The sequence below is a fragment of the Drosophila navojoa genome, chromosome X (genome assembly GCF_054131105.1).
Source record: "Drosophila navojoa isolate 15081-1374.11 chromosome X, UAZ_NAV_1.0, whole genome shotgun sequence".
NCBI lineage: Eukaryota > Metazoa > Arthropoda > Insecta > Diptera > Drosophilidae > Drosophila > Drosophila navojoa.
In genome coordinates this window covers 6,728,279-6,745,743 of record NC_142895.1, presented here as the reverse complement: position 1 = coordinate 6,745,743, position 17,465 = coordinate 6,728,279, and the positions used below count along the sequence as shown (strand labels likewise).

Sequence of the window (17,465 nt, the reverse complement as noted above, 5' to 3'; positions counted from 1 at the left end):
CTAAAACTGATTTGAGCTCTCACCCCTGCTTAAAGCGAAATACAAGAGCTTAAAAATTTGACAGAATGAAAGAAGAAGAAAAAATGTGTTTCCTCTGCAGCAGAGAGATCACACGTTGTGTTGAGCAGGGCAGAACAGCATGAAAACGTAACGAAACAACTTATACTCTGCCACAGACGACGACCTAAAGAGGAAGGAGCGAAGAGTACAGAGCATGCAGAATGTGCATGTGTATAAGACGAGCGTATTTAATAAGTAGAATTGACTGTTCTATTTCGGTGCGTACTTAACACACACACACACACACACACACATAAATACGCAAGCATAATTCGAAGAGTTAATCACTTAATAACTGGCAGACTAAATGGAATGCGTGGATAGCATTGCTCAAAATATAAGAGAAATATGTATGCATACATTTATAGCTATTATGCTGCATATATGTATGTGTACGTGTGTGTATGTGTATAGGTAAGCGTATGCACTATTCGCTGTGTGCCAACGTTCGCAATGTTTGTGTATGTATGTGTGCGTGTGCGTGTGCGTGTGCGTGTCTTGCTTTTTCAAGTGCAAATACAAATTTAAAGCAAACAGCCAGAGCCACGCGACAATTTGGGAAGCCCGATGTCAATTTAGCGCCGTTTTATAAGGCGGTCGCACGCACACACACACATACACAAACACGCACACATCTACATTCTCACACAGACACATTCATATAAGAGCACGCTATGTACTTGGGTGATGGCAAAGATTTTCATTGAGTTTAGTTCATGTTGTTGTTGTTGTTGCTGTTGCTGCTTTTCATTTTACGTTTTTCGCATTTACGGCGCGCGATAAAAATCAACAGTTTTGTCAACTTTTGTTGCTATTGTTGTTGTTGTTGTTGCTTTTTTTTATCGCGTCTCGGCCGCAATTAATTTAAAACATTAAAATTTTTGCCATGAGGTCGCTTGGGTGCTTCTTTTTTTTCTAATTAATTTCGTACAGCGGCATGGCTACTGCTGTTGTTGTTGTTGTTGTTGGTGCTATTACTGTAGTTGTTGTTGTTTTTTGTTGTCTTACGCTAGTTTGCACTTTTAGTAGTTGCTCACGCGTTCTCCGCTGTCTTTTGCTCACTCTCTTGGCTGGCGCGCTCTCTAAGACTTGCTTTCCGTCTCCCTCCCTCCCTTCCTTCCGCGCGCGCTCTTGCTCGTTCTCTCGCACGAATGTGTCGGTGTGTGTCGCTGTGTCGCTGTGTCGGCTAGCGAGCGATTGTGTGTGTGTGTGTGTGTGTGTATGTGTGTGCGGCCGCTGCTGCGTTTTGTTTATTTGTCTGTTCCACTTGTTTTTGCCTTTCGCCGTTTGCACTTGTGCATTGCAATTTTTTATATTATTTTGTACACTCGGCGAATTAGTACGACGTTGTTGGCTACGCTGTTGTTGTTACCCCCTCCGCCGTTTAGCACGTCCCGGCCGTTGCCGCTACCGCGCCACTGCCACAGCCACCGCCACTGCTGCAGCAACAGTCCCCACTTAGCCCACTTTTCGGCACATTTATCACGCACAAACAATTACAAAATTGAATAATTTAATGTGAGGGACGCGCGCGCGTTCAATGCAACTTTTTGTTTCGATATTTTCGCTCGTTCGGTGTGTGTCGCGGGGCTGATATGAATTATATATTTATATGTGCGCTTATTATTATTTATTTTCTAGCAAAATACAATTTTTTTCATAGGAAAAGTCCCACGAACTGCCGCACGAGCGAAGTTGCTTATACGTTATATGATGAAAACGAAACGGCAACGACGACGAACGGAACGAACAACGCGCTCGAAACGGCTCACAGACAGAGACCAAGCGCAAGCAAGCGAGCAAGAAGCAGCACCAGCACCAGTAGCAGCAGGCAGCAGCAGCAGCAGCAGCAATAGCAACAGCAACAGCAACAGCAACAGCAGAAGCAGCGACAGCAGCAGCGTAACGAAATGAAACGAAACGAGACGAATGAGTGCACGAAGCTAACGCCAGGCGATGTAAGTGAGCGCACGACGACAATGACAACGACAACGACAACGACGACAGCGGCGTGAGAGAGTGTGAGATAGAGAGCGCGCAGAGCGGCATGCGTGAGAGCTTTGCGTTAGCACGTTCTATGTTCTGGGTGGGTGGCGCTTTTGGGTGGTCGGCCCCAGCCTTTCAATACGTGCCTTGGCATAATAAGTTGCCGCTGAGAGAGCATTTGGCAATCGAAATTGAAAGTTGTAGCGCGACGGCGACGCTGACGTTGACATCGGTGTCTTGCAAAAGATTCATCATCAAACAGCTGCCGCATTTAGCGCCCTCTCCTACACCTTTCAATCGCGCACTCTCTTTTTCTCTCTCTCTCTCACTGTCTTTCTCTCGTTGGTAAACAGCGGAAATCCAATTACAAGCAGAGAGCAGCGGCAGAGCCCAAATGCAAGGGCAGACACAGCGACGACGACGACGGCGACGTCGAAGCTTGCAGCTTACACAAGTACAATGACTTGACGCCGCCAATCACACTCAACACACACACACACACACATGCACTCGAGGCATACGCATGAGTGCAATAGTGGATAAAAGTGCCGAAAGAAGAATCGAACTTGCAAATTATCTTGCATTGTACACACACACAAACACACACACGCACACATATACACGTGCATGCGCTCACACGTGCACGCTTACGCATGGTGACTTACAGGCAAAGCATGCTTATCTCTTATACTTGAGCCCATTGAAAGCGTGTTAGGAGAGCTTATCGGTTTCGAGCGTACGTATGTAACGGGCAAGCGAACACGTTTGATTACGTATGTTTCCTTAGCCGTCTAACGGTTTATTGTAATGCACTCTCTCTGCACTTGACACAGTTCATGCTTCGCCTATCGCATTGCACTCAAATGTTTTTATTTAGCCTATTGTGTTTATTCTTAATTTTATTAAAGCGTTGTGTGCTAATCTAGTGCTGCTTCTTTTTCGTTTTATTCTTAATTTATCGCTTATGATAAAAAACCAAATACTCATGGTGCAGTCTAACAAGTGCCTAGCTTGTAAATACCCTGTAAATTTGAAAATGGGGTTTATTATTATCGATGATGTATGTTATCGATGATCGATAATGGTTTTTTTATAATTTTTTTTTTTATTTTGTGCCTGTTACATGTTGCACTTATATATCAACATCGCCCGTTGCATTTTGTATTTAGAGGGTATACAAACAGTTTTATTTGCAGTCGGCTCACAGTTTCAAAGTGTGCCGACGCGATTCTTATCAACAACAACAACAACAACAATGACGGCAACAGCTAGAACAAAGGCAGCAGCCGTAATGATCGCCGTAGACTTATCAACGAAATAAATGCAGAAGAAACCGCTAGATCGCGCCCCCCTGCAGAGCAACAGCTGAAAAGGAACAACGGACAGCAGGCGAAAGCAGCGACGACAGCAGCGCCGCGACGCAGCGCCAGCAAGTGTAGAAACGTAGGAGAGAATGAGAGACAAAGAGAGGGAGAGAAGAACAATGCAGATGGCGTTGCTTTAAAGCATTTGCGTATTTGAAGCTTTTGGAAGTTGTGTGTTGTTATTGCTGTTCCGCTTCTTCTTCGTCTTCATCAATTGACAAGTTGTGCAGATTTAGTATTTAACACAATTGAATTGAGCTTATGAGAGATGTACAGTTAATTGCTAGATGTGAAACAAGCAAAACAGACAGATGCCAACAAAAGTCTCTCAATGTGTGCGTATGTGTGTGAGTGTGTGTGTGTGTGTGTGTGTGTATGTGGCAGGCAGCAGGCAAGCAACCTTGAACTTTGACCTCGCAGTCAGTCGAGAGCTTTGCGAATACACTTGCAAGTACAAGCCTGCACACACACACACACAGCTATCTCCCTCTCCCTCTCTCTCTCTCTTTCTCTGTGTGTGGGAATCATTCTAATCTGAGCCTAAAAATTTGATTGACCTGCCTATAGCATGGCTCGCTGCCGCCTCCTTCCACCACTTGACGATATGTGACGACAATTCGATTGCCTGCTCGCTCGCTCGCCCGCTCGCTCGTTCGTTCGTTCGCTGAATGAGCCTGATGAACGGTAAATGGAATTGGAACTCGAACGGAATGGCAAACTAATAATTAGTCCCAAGTGGGTTTCATAGCAACGAGAGCCACTCGGCCTCTCGACCATTAGGCGACTGCAGCAGCAGCCAGAGAACAGAGGGATGCCTGATTGCGGTTAATGGTCAGCTGGAGTGTTCTGATTATGAAAAACAGAAGAGAGAGAGAGAGAGAGAGAGAGAGAGAGAGATGAGCAGGAGGCAGAGAAGAAACAAAAATATGAAGAATCGGCATCAAAGTCACTTCAATGGCAGCGAAAGAGACAGCGATAAGGCCTGTGCGCAATGAAAGAGAGTGAGAAAGAGAGAGAGAGAGAAAAAAAAAACGAAACAAGCTCTGAAAACTGCAAATGAAACGAAGAAGTTCGTTAGGTTCCCGTTTATGGATGCAAATCTAATTGGATGGCAAAGGAAACAAAGCAAAAAAAAAAAAAAAAAAAAAAAAATCCAGCTATGTAGGTGAGGGCGAAAAATTCCAATTTCATTAAGTGAAATGCTTGTAAACGAGAAAGTTCCGTAATATTCAGAGAGATTTCTATGAAACAAAATATATTTGTACACAGAAAAATGCAAATATTATTATTATATTACAATATATAATATATATACTCAAAAATCAGAGAATATAATTCTCTAATTAGCATCTTTATTTTAATTAAAATTTGGTATAAAGAAAAAAAACAAATTTCTTTCTCTATAAGAAATAGTTCTAAGAGGAAATCGTTCTATATAAAAATTCATATAGATCAATCAAGTTTTGCTCTCAGTGTATGTATACTTATATCATTATAATATATCTATTGATAGAGAGTTTAAATAGAGATTAAAGTAAAGTCAATAGATTATAGATAGAGCATATGAAACTTAGGAACTAGAAAAAGATTTGGAATACATAAGATCTAGATGGGATGCAGAGTTGAAGGAGAGTTACTGGAACACATAGAACTATGGAACTTCGAATAGCCGAATATTGAGAATACCCTTGCAGACATGCGAGAGGCAGTGAAGTGCTGGAAAGACAGTATGAACCGCTTAGGATTGACGGAATACGGATTCTCTTTCAGATGGATAAGTACATAAATTTCGTAGAGCTAAAGTAAACTATATACAGTAAACCCACTCTATAAGATGGACACATTTGTTATTTACAATATAAATATACCTGCCTAACATATGTAGGATTAACCATAGTATCCTCCATATTATTCTATATAACTGTTCTGTGTAACTTGGCTAAAATGATAATGTTGGCCTATCTTAATTAGATGTATAGTATATCCTTTTTTAGATGAATGCAATGCTATAAATATTTAATACAGTATAACCAACCTAAGATGGACACATATTGAATAATAATTGTTGTATTCTTGTTGAGAACCATATAGAACCACGGACACATTTGCTATACTCATTCATGTACATATCTATTTAGCAAACCCTGCTCAACTCAGACATACTTTTACTTCTAACTTATTCCATTACCCCATCTTCTATTTATGTACATATATTTAGATAAACAGTATAATCTACCTATAGTATATAGAGTTAATTTCGGAATTCTTCGTAGGCGATCTTTACTGTAAGACAGATGTCTAAAGCTAAACCATTTCATGCCCAGCGTAATTCACATACCCACTCTTCTGCAAGTGTATTTACAGGGTATAGTTCAGTTCATCACGTGACACAGAATAACAGGGTGCAGGGTGTAGGCTGTAGGGGGTGGGGGGTGGATGGATGATGTCGTCGTTGGGGCCACTAACCTTGTTGGACTATTGCGGTAATTGTAGCAGCAACAGCAGAAGGAGCAAACCATATAAACGAGAAAGTTAATGCTGCCGCACCAGGTGGACGTGGATGCGGATGCGGATGCGGATGCTGAAGCGAATGTTGACGTGGCGTTCGTATTGCTGTTTGTATTTGTATTGGTATTGGTATTGGTATTTGTATTTGTATTGCAATTGCTGCTGGCCTCTTCAGTGGCGCTGCCCGCAGTCGCGCTGCTGCTGTGACGGCTCGGCAAATGCTCGACGCCCTCTGGTGCTGCTGCTGCTGCCGCTGCCGCTGCCGCTGCACGCTCGGCCTCTGCTTTCTCAGCCGCTCGGCCGCCGGCACAGCGATTCAATGCCGTTTCGACAATGATCGACGCTGTCGACGATTTGCGTCGCTGCGCTGTCACTGGCGCCGCGGCTGCTGCTGCTGCGGCGGCGCTGCTCGCCTTCTGCTTCAGGAATTTGCTTAAGCGTCGCGCTGCCGTCGACTGCGCGTGAACGCTGCTGGCGCCCAACGCTGGCGGTGCACTGCACGTGGAGCGTTTGCGTTGTTGTGTAGCTGCTGCTTGCGCTGCTGCTGTTGGCACTAGCAGCGACGTCGACTGCAGCGTATCATCGACGAAACTGATTTGCTTCCACTTCTTCTTCTTTTTCACTTTGGCCGTCGCTTTGAGCAAATGTCTTGTGCGAAATGCCGGCGTCTGGGTTGATGCAGCTGCTGTGGCGCCGTTTGTTGTTGCTGCTGCTGCTGCTGCTGCTGCTGCTGCTGCTGCTGTTGTTGTTGTTAAGCTTTGACTGCGCCGTTGACGCGCTGCTGGCGCTGCACCTGCTGCTGCTGCTGCTGCTGCTGCGGCGGCGGCGGCGGCAGTGGCGTTGTCGCCTTTGGCCGCCAGTTCAAAACTTTGCCGCTCACTTAAGCACACATGCACAGACTCTCACACACACACACACACATACACAAGCACACACACCTACACACGCACACATACAGAGCCGAAACTCACGCACGCGGCGCTAAGCGATGTCGACGTCGCGGCATTTGATAAGCGCCGATTGTTGTCGTTCAGCTGCTGCTGCTGCTGCTGCTGCTGCTGCTTCTTCTTCTTCTTCTTCTCGTTCTTTTTGTCTTTGTTGTCCGCTGTCCGCTGCCGCTGCTGCTGCCGTGTGATTTGCGTTGATTTACGATTTTAATTTAGATTCGCTTTTTGGTTTGGGCTCTGTCGCCGCTGCTGCTGCTGCTGCTGCTGCTGCTACCGCTGCTGCCTCTGCCTCTGCCTCTGCTGCTGCTCGTTTTAATATTTTTTGCTGTTGTTTTATGTAATTTGTGTGTGTTGCTTTGTGCGCCTCTTTCGCGACAGTCGCCGGCCCGCAGCGCTGTCCAAGAAAACACTTGCAAAAAAAAAAAAATTGTCAAAAAAATTGCACTTTCTGTTTATCTTCTGCTGCTTCGGCTTGTTATGTTAAAAAAAAAAAAAAAAACAACAACAAAATTAAAATTGATATTTTTGATTGTTTATTTTGATTTATTGTGATTATTTCGAGCGCGCGGCGGTTTGTTGTCTGTCACATGCATACGCACACACATAAACACACGCACTCACACAGACACGCAGTTGTATATATTTAGACGCGCTCGCACGCACACACACATATGAACGAGACGACAGCGACGCGGCGCGCTCTCGCGATGCTCACAGCTGCAGCGACCGCACAACACTGGCACCAAACGAGCCAGCGACGCGCGACGCCAACGTTGCTGTGGGAGAGCAACGACAGTGACGCCAACGTCGATGCCGACAACGCCGACGCTGACCGAACGTGTGAGCTGGCGACCAAGCCAAGCGCCAAGCCAAGCGAACCGACCGACCGACCGACCGACCGACCAACCGACCGACCGACCGACCGACCACGCACGCCGCCAAAACCTAACGGAAGCTGTGTGGAGAACGGAGACTAAGCGGCGCTTCGCCGTCTACGTGCTGCGTGCTTCAAAGTAGAATGAAGTGCGCAAAAATAATAGTAGACGTCGACGCTGACGCTGGCGCCGGCGCTGACGTTGACGTAGGCGGCGTTGCTGCTGTCGACGTTGCCTTTGCTACTGTGTGTAGGCTGTGCAACGGTTTCTTTTTTGCATTTGCTTTTAATTTGCTTCTTTTTATTTTCGTTGATGCAGCTGCAGTTTAATAGTTATTTTTGTAAATGTGTATTATTTTTTAAACATTATTTTTATTATTATAATATTTTTTAATAATTAAGCAATGCTATTGTTGTTGTTGCTGCTTAACATGTATTGTTATTGTTGTGATTGCTTTTCATTTGCCTAACAATTGTCAACAGCGGCGTGAGAGTAAGAGAGAGTGAGAGAGTGAGAGAGGAGAGTGTGTGTGTGTGGGAGAAGGAGAGTGAGAGGGGCAGAGAGGTAGAGCGAGAGAGCAGCAACCTTTATGCCTATATTATGTGAACCTCGTCTCTCTCTTTCTCATTCTCTCCTCTCTCTATCTTCTCTCATTGCGCAGCAACACTCAGCTGCGCGCTCTTCTGCCTTGGCAGCTGCTGCGCTGCCGGCGTCAAAGCGGCTGCTGTCGCTATCATAGACCGCTTGCTGTTGCTGTTGTCGTTGTTGTTGTTGTTGCGCATTGCACTTGAAAACTTCATCTACGCATAACTGCACTACAGCCCCCCGTCACCTCCCTTTGCCTTTGGCTTTGCACTTGCAATGGAGAACGTCGATTCGGGGTCAAGTACTCGGAGGTTGGTCGGTCGGTCGCTGGGTCGTTTGGCTGGCTGGTTCTCGTCTTGGCATAACAAATGCTAGAAATGGACGTTAAATGCTGCCCCGGGGAATACAGCAACTCCACTAAATCCCAGTAGAATCCTATTCTAATTGAAGAAATCGGATCAGCTCTATTTTGATTAAGGCTTAATCACTTAATAGTATTAGGATACCTCAACGGAAGTTAACTTAACCAATTAGTATTCCAATTGACATTGGATTCATCTACTTATAGCAAAATCTGATCAAATCTGTTCTGATTAAGGATTAATTAATTAAGGATTAATCAGATAAGAACACCTTTGATGAATATTACTGTATTGTCTGTGGGAGTCAGCACCGGGAGGGAATGAAGCATCTAAGCTAATTGATATTTTAATCGATATTTTCGTATCAGAAAATTGAATTAGATCTGTTCTGATCAAGGATTAACCACATTAAAATACCTTAACTTAACTAGGCGTTATTCTTTTTCTGACGAAATCTAATCATATCTGTTCTGATTAAGGATCAATCACATATCGATTCAGTATAAGGGTATATGGGGTATATGAGGTATATGGTGTATGGGTATATGGAAAGTCTACTAGTGTCTGCAAGAGGAATACATTTTCTCCGTTTACTTTACATATGAATGATTCATGACTAAGGATGCTGAGTCAGTGATAAGCCTAGTCTTATTGGTAGATTTCCTAACATAAGAGAACAATTAGATATGGAATTTCCGACTTAATGTTGAAGTTCCGATGTGGTCGGTAGGCTGTCGTAGTAGTTCCTCTCGAAGGAGAGCTGGTTGAGAAAACAAAGTATGAGAGCAGAATGAGCAAAACTATCGACGATGTAGAGAACGAGCATACTAATACTTTTTGTTTATGACAAGCGGAAAGGCGAATGGGCAGAGGGGCAGGCGGAAGTACATGTAGACGTGCGGAAAGACGTTTAGCTGTACAGCCTGTCAGAGGGTCAGTCCAACTGTTAGTCGGTCAGGCGGATGGTCGCTCGAAGGCTCAGTCCGAGAGAGAGAGAGAAAGAGAGAGAAAGAGAGAGCGAGAGAGAGAGAGAGAGAAAGAGAAAGAGAGAGAGGTAGAGAGATAGAGAGAGAGAGAGAGAGAGAGAGAGAGAGAGAGAGAGAGAGAGAGAGAGAGAGAGACTTCCAGAGATTTTTGATTCCACAATTTATTTTCGATTACAATATCGTATATAATTTGATTATCTCATATATGATATATAACTGGAGCGAGAGCAGTATTCGATGGGGAATCTCGTTTACAATAGACTCCAATATCTGAGCACCGAGGACTCCCCATCATGAATACGACCCACTGACTACTATTGTCAACGTAATCTCTATTCCCACATCCGCTTGCATTAGCCTATATCCGTATATGTATAGCCACTCAGTCAAATAGCCTCATTCTAGATACTACAGCTGTAATAATAGCAGCATCATGAAGAATAGCATTTAAATGCACCCAGAGCCAATTGAGTTTAGCTGGTGTAATTACAAACTCTGACTGAGCACCGTTCGCTTGCCCTGCCACAGCCTGAATCCCAATACGAATCCCAACCCCGACCCCTAACGTAACCCCAATGCCAAAGCTGTTTCCTGTCGCCGTCCGCCCTCGCTGCCGCCTCGCCTCCAAGAATCCCCAAGCCACAAGTCACGCGAATTTCGTGAGGCTTCAGCTTTAATGGCAAGTGAGCCCAGCTACGAACTGACAGCCGTTGCAGTTGGCTGACATTTTCTTCGTTATTGGCCACTTGAGCTCGGCTCAGGTGCGTCAGGTGTTTTTGGTCCAGCACCGGCAGCATCGTCCGTCCGGAAAGTTTCAAATTTCTTGGCCCGGCCAGGCTGGCGGCAATCCAATAAACAGCCGTACACAAAGTGCGAGAGACCCCGGCGACCCTGACGCTCGACTCGGTTCGCATTGCAATTATCCGGCGCCTGTTACTCGAGGCCCCGTGAGTTATCCATCAGCGGGCCACTTGTCTTAAATGAAAATTGCCAGCAACAACAGCAACAACAACAACAATACGCAATTGGATGCGCTGATATTTGCTCGGCGATGGCAAACATTTTTTATGGTCCAGCTGTAGCTGTAGCTGGGCTAGAGGCCACACCTGGCCTAACAGCCACCAGCTTCCATTTTCCGGCTGCGTTTTCGTTTACGTTTTATTGCCCCTAGCTGGGCGGTCTTGTCACTTTCCAGGTGTGCACCGGCAGCAGCACCGGCAGCACTACCGGCAGCATTACCCTCTGCCATCATTTGCATAAAGCCGCCCAACTGCTAAGATCTGTCAAGATGAGCCTGCGGTTCGCTCTTGGACCCATCTACACTGCCGACCTCTAAGGATCTAAGCGAATTTACATTGAGTTGAACGTATTAGGAAGTTATTTGATGAGATACTAGAAAATCATAATAAAGTACATATGCTGAAGCGATATATATGCGATATATTGATAAGCTTACAACATTTCATGGGTTACTTTCTGTTTCCTAAGCTCTAAAGCATAGCAGAAGAGTTCTATATAGTGGATAAGTGTGCATATCGGTAGCGATAGGTTGCATAGTTACAGATAAACTTTGCAAATCGTTTACTTTGACATTAAATAGATTAATATCGATATATGAGTATTAGTAGATGAGTACTGTTATAGATGGGCGTTGCTGGATGAGTATTGTTATATGAATATCGACAGGTGAGTATAAACAATGCAATACCTATACCCAAGTATCGTTTGGTATTAATAGATGACTATCGATAGACAAGTATCGATTGTTAAGTGTCAGTAGAAGTATATGGAATAAGTGTTCAGATAGGTGAATATAGAATACGAGTATTTACAGGTGCCTATTGACAGATGAGTATCGATAATTAACCGTAAAAAATATATATTTTTACCTATATTAATAAAATATTATATTTAGATGACTATCGATGTTTGAGTATCAAATACTGATATTTTTTTAGATGATATCAACACATGAATATCGATAGCTGCCTATCGACTGATTTTATCAATAGTAGCTCCTCATTTACGAGCTTGAATATACATTTAGCGATATATTATCGATAACTAGAAGTAAGATAGATTCATTTCTTCTGCAGCTCAACTAGAAAACTATATGTGTACAAATAGTTAACCATTATTTATCGATTATCGCTACTAGTATCGATAGTCCGCTTAGTTCCAGATTTCAGAAGAGTATTCAAGAAACGCTGTGCTCATTTTACCTCTTCTTTGTTTTCTATATTTTAACTTTTTACTCTGCTGCTTGCTTTGTGCTTTTATAAAGCACAATCAACAACAACAACAACAACAACAGCTACAGCGAAGGGAAAAACAACTAAATAATGAATGGAAAATGGCACCCAGGAGGCACACGCTTTACAGCTGTACTAGATGATAAAGCAGACCGACCCACACAAGACTGCATAATACTCGTTCATTGTCCGAAAACATTTAAGTTTATGCACCGAAAACTTTGCCTCGATGTTGATGTATGAGGATGAGCCACGCCTACAGTGGGCGCATGGAAGGCATCTTAACAGTTTATAAGACGATTATACGCATGAAGTGTTTAGCCGTAGCTAACTGGAAATTGCCAGAAAACTAATATACTCTATGCACTAGGTGAATGAGAAGGCACTCGAGGAGTGCACCTGACTCGGAGATGCCCCGCTGTCATGCTAATATAGGCCGATTTTCTATTTTTATTGGGTATATACAACTGAAATTTGATGCTTTTTATCGATTTTATTTGATTATCGATTTGATATTATTTGAGGTTTCCACAGAGATTCAGGCGAGATCAACTAGGCTGAAATCTAGTAAATATTTATAGCTTATGGGTTCCGTCACGCCTCCTTCTGTACCTTACATATGTTTACACAGAACTAATATACCCTGTCCTCCCATTTCGAATGAGTCCTTTGAGTATTTTTAGTTAAGCAAATCAAAATAGTTGTAAATGTGAACAAGTATTGATATATGTATATAGATGTAATTAAGAGCACTCTAAGCAATGATACCCTGTAATGTGTAGCTAGCAGGTAAGTTCGTGAATGTACATATAAATGAAAATTTGTATAACTATAATGAATGTATATATCTATATACATATATGTATCTATATAGATCTAATCTATATATTCTCCCATTTCACTGAACGACTGAAGCTGTTGGGCTTACTTTATAGGGTATTTGGGCATTGGCGTTTTCACGAAGCAACTCTTTCTACTGGCTTTCGTTTATTTTTAATGCTTTCAATTTCCTGCACTTTGAACTTTGGTTTTTTTTATGCCCTGTACGCATTGCAAATGCAAATTCAGGGTATATCGCTTGCATGCAAATGTTTGCAGGAGGCAGAAGGAGTCCTGGGAGGTGCTAGAATGAAGAAGCAATGAGACAAAGTAGCTCTGTTCATCTACAGAGGCTGAAGATTTCCAATATGAAATGCATATTCCTTATATAGCTCATTAAAGATGAGAACCCATTGTCTTTCTCTTTCCTTTTTCTGTTTCTTTCTCTTTCCTTGAATCTCCTTTCCTTTGCTCTTTCCACTTAGACTTAGGCTTCTTAGGGCTTCTAGGGTATATTCTAGTCTTGCAGCTAAATCAATCTCACTAGCTTTTTTTCACATTTTAAGATTTGCTCTCACCTCTCGCACACTCACTCCCTCCCCTTCACTCTTCTCCCTCTCTCTCTCTGTGTCTGTGTGCATACATGTTTATCATGGCCCTGGCGCAGAGTAAACGCGACTGCAGTTGCTGCACGCCCAGCGGGTGGGCGTGGCCGACAGGCAGCCCAGCCAGCAAATTGCATACGTTTCAAAATATTTTTCTCATTTATTTATTTTCTTTATTTTATTTTTGTTTTATTTTTATTTTTGCATCGCTTTGTGCTTGTTGCACTTGATAAGAGAAACGGCCACAGCTTGGGGCCCGGGCGCCGTTGCTGCCCCCAACAGACACGCCCGCCGCACCACGCCCCTTCTTTGTGGGTAGTCGACAAGCAGCTGTTGTGCAAAACGCCTCCAAAGTTAATCAGAAAATAGCTGAAAAAGCGAAACAAATTCCAAGCTTCAACGTGTTGCTGCTTGTTTAACGCTTTTGCCTCCCTCCGATCGACGGGCTGGGCCCAGCTCTGGCTGGACCTCAAAATGGTGTTGTTAGGTAACGCCCATGTTGCGTATACTCAAAGTTCTTTTCATGAATTCATTTGAATCTCATGATTCCGAACTCTCTATGGCTATACCTTAGTCGTATATTCACTTATATTCACACTCAGATTCATAGATATATTCGTAGTTCCATTCATATATGTATTCATAGTGATATTCGTAGTCATATTCATATGTCATTTGCTTACCAGCTTCAATCAGAGTAAGATTTAAGGGCGAGCTTGTCTTTAACTTACCTGTAAAAAGAAGATACGATCAAATATTAGTTCTTAGTTTGGATATTTAAGATGAGTTATTATCTAAGGTATATAAGTCTAGGATTATCATATCTAGTGGCAACTCTATCTTTTGTAATTTGTATATTGTTTCGGTAGAGCAGCGACTTTATTACATACAACTTTGAGCCACATCTCAAAGATCAAAGATCAGAAGATCTGAATTGGAATCATTGGCCAGAGGGGTTTCACATATATGTATGTATTTCTACTACTTTAAAGTTCGATAATGAGAGAACTGTGCTTAAAGTGTGGATATTTTATATACATACATGTAGACCCTAGTTCTCAGTGCTTAGATCTTAAGTTAGTCTTAATTTTAGATCAATATTAATCTCCAATAGAATAATAAATGTTTATGAATTTTTTTTTATGAACTTGTCTCTATATGTATATATTTTGTATATAGGTTTATAGCTTTATCTTATTCGAATTTGATGATTTTCTACCTTCATAAAACGAGCTCCAGGGTAAGATATTGCTTATAGATATATATGTTAAATATGCATAATCCTTAAGCTTTTGCCTTTAAGGACCAAGTTCAAAGCTTATACGATTTGCATAGCTTTTGAGATCTTCCAGAAGAGCTTAAATTGACTCGAAATAAATATAAAAATAAAATAAACAATATATAATAATCATATAGCATTTATTTATATACTCTTATGGGTATACTTCTATATTTATTTATCAATACAGAATGAAATAATTTGTTTTTTTTTTTTTTTTTGAATTTTTTTTAAACAACTACAGATTATAATGGTATATATCTTAACATACATAAGTAAAATTTGGTTTCTAGTTCCACTTAAGCTTTCTCTTTGTTTCTCACCCAAAAGTGCGAGCGCCAAAGGAACTTTTTAGCTTTTTAAGTTGCAGAAGCATGCAAAGCACCAGGCAAACCTCTGTTGCACGTAAGCTTTCAAAAGCTTTCTTAGCAATTCCTGACCCGCAGCAACTGAAAGCTTAATGCTGCATTTGCCAGAAAGCTTTCAAAAAGCTGCACATCCAGCGAAAGCTGGCCGTGGTGAAAAGCTCCAAAAGCTCATAGACTGCGCACAATATTTCGCTCAACTTGAGGCATATAAATTCTTCTGCTTTGATTAAAAATGTCGAGCTATTTGAGCTGCTTGTTGAGCGCTCCAATTCGCATTAATTTATGCATTATCTAATTGGAAACATGAGTGGCTCGAGTGGCTAAGCAAAGACGATGCTCGTCCGGCCCTTTGTTGGCACAAATCGCACGGCAGCTGCCACTCGATTTGCTCAGCTTATCCACTCAGCCTAGCGAACCCACCCAACCACCCAAGCAGCCGACAGACATAGGCAGCTAAGCATTGAGCTTGACTTGTTTTTTCCTGATAAATGTTTGATTTGATTTTCCTTGGAATACCTTGAATCCATTAAGCATGATTAAAAAGGGCTTTGTGAAGGCCATCGAGAAAAAAAAAAAAAGGCTAACGTGATTTCCTCAAGCCTGATGATTAAATATGAACATCTCGTTGAGTTTGTCAGCTATATACACATATTAAAGAGTTGTTGACAATTTTATATGCCGGGTATTCACTAGTCGCGCTTGAGCTAAACTTGGAATTTATTAGTCAAAGTTTTCTTGGGCATTTTATTCAATCAGATATGCAAATCGAACTAAATCTTGTTAGGGCTATCTACCATATAATAATATCTTTCTAATTATAATACTAAATATGCTAGTTTTAGTGGATTTATGTACCGGGTATTCACTAGTCGCAGCTCAACTCAATTTAAGATATTTTTTTTCTTAAATATTTCTTTTTAGGCTATTTCTAAGCAGAAGCTTAAGTATAATTAAATTTAATTGGATTTCTTTACAATATCTATAATTTTAAATTTTTATTTTATGTACCGGGTATTCATGAGTCGCGCTTACTCGACTTGTAATTTATTTTCTAATTCCTTTTATATATTTGCTTTCACTTTTTTCTTTGCGTGCTTTGTGACATTATTGAAGCTACTTCAACGGCTACGTTTGTGCGTCGTTCATCCGTCCGTCTGTCTGTCCGTCCGCCAGTCCATCCGGCCTTTCACGTGCAGCTCGGTGTTGCATATTTTGTGGCTGTTTTGCCCGCAAGCGCGAGGCCCTGAAGCGCATAAATCTTTTGCCAGCTCGCGCTCTACCTCTACCGCGCTCTACCTCTTTCTCTCTCTGTTTTGCTCTTTATATTTTTATCTTATTAACTCGGTCTCTCTCTCTCTCTCTCTCACACCCAAACACTTAGCATGCTCACAACCCAATTAGTTAAGATTTGCAACTGTTTAGCTTTTGTGTCACATGGCGTATGCGCAATGTTTACGTTTTTTTCCCTGCCCCCAAGCAATTCAGTAGTGGTCTTTATAATCCTTATCTAAATGAGAATTTATCACCTGCTGCCATTTAACAGATGCTTATGTTAACTTTATGTTAGCTCAAGTTTTTATATGCATATAAACTATTTGTTTTCAGCTTATTTCGGACAGATTTGGCAAGAGGCCCCAAGCAAGAGATAAACCCCAATAATCACTCAATAAAAATCGGACTAAAAGGTCTTGACCTTCAAAGACCAGCAAGTGGCAGCTATAAATAGGCCAACAGCTCTATAAAAATCTCTAAAATATATACATATATATTTATATATATTTTATACATATTTATTTTTATTTTTATTTTGATTTTTCTTTTCCTATATTTGGTGCGAAAATTTCTATTTTGTGGCTCAGTTAATTGAGGCGACACACAAAACTTTCTCTTGGTGAGGGTGGACTGGCTATCGCTGGCAAGTTGCGCTGCCACGCCCACAGCGCTCAGTTATTCGGCTGCCTTCATTATCGCCGAAAAAGTATGCAAACGAAGAGGCACGCGCGCTGTGGCTCGCTATCTTAAAAGGGTTTTTCGTTTTCGTTTTCATTTTTTTTCATTTTGTTTCCTTCGTAAGCCTAGCACCAGTCCCCATTACACCCCCCTCCCCTCTTGTCACCTTTGCCGTGTTGGCCAGACCCGCCCGCATCTTTGAGTATTTCCTTTGTTTGCGCCTGTTTTGTCATCGGACGAAGTTCAAGGCGAGCTGCCGCTGCCGCTGCCGCTGCCGCTTCCGCTTGGCCTCTAATCGAGCTCCCCAAACGCCTTTAGCTGCTCAGTTTAATGTGGCATTAGAAGTGCCCAATGCTGGCGGGGCGCGGGGTATTGGAAAATACTTGGACATATATAAATGGAGTCCAAGTCAAAGTGAATGTCGGAAAGTATCCCACAGCAAGCTATCCCCAGAGGTGTGCGCACTCTCTCTCCCCGTCTCTCCCTCTCTCCATCTCTCTCTCTCTCTCGTTCTTTAAA

At 42.3% G+C, this 17,465-nt stretch overlaps 1 protein-coding gene and 1 long non-coding RNA gene across 12 annotated transcripts in view; both read right to left on the bottom strand.

Annotated features, from left to right (window-relative positions):
• dnc (phosphodiesterase dunce) overlaps nucleotides 1-17,465 on the bottom strand; it is a 233,721-nt gene that overhangs the window by 72,502 nt on the left and 143,754 nt on the right. For 2 of the 10 annotated variants that reach the window (XM_089265065.1, XM_089265067.1), the window contains exon 1: nucleotides 1,069-1,847. The exons of 7 other annotated variants lie outside the window; for them this stretch is intronic. The gene's annotated coding sequence lies outside the window, so the exon portion shown is untranslated. Of the gene's footprint in view, nucleotides 1-1,068; nucleotides 1,848-17,465 lie in introns of those variants that run through there. One more of the 10 variants, XM_089265066.1, reaches the window with a different exon arrangement.
• LOC149090563 (uncharacterized) lies at nucleotides 6,635-8,021 on the bottom strand. Of its 2 annotated transcripts, none has more exons than XR_016197572.1 (2): nucleotides 7,465-8,021; nucleotides 6,635-7,336 (listed from the first exon to the last, which is right to left on the bottom strand). It is a non-coding gene; the product is annotated as an uncharacterized LOC149090563 (long non-coding RNA). The 2 variants fall into 2 exon arrangements; XR_016197573.1 differs by having other exon boundaries at nucleotides 7,483-8,021.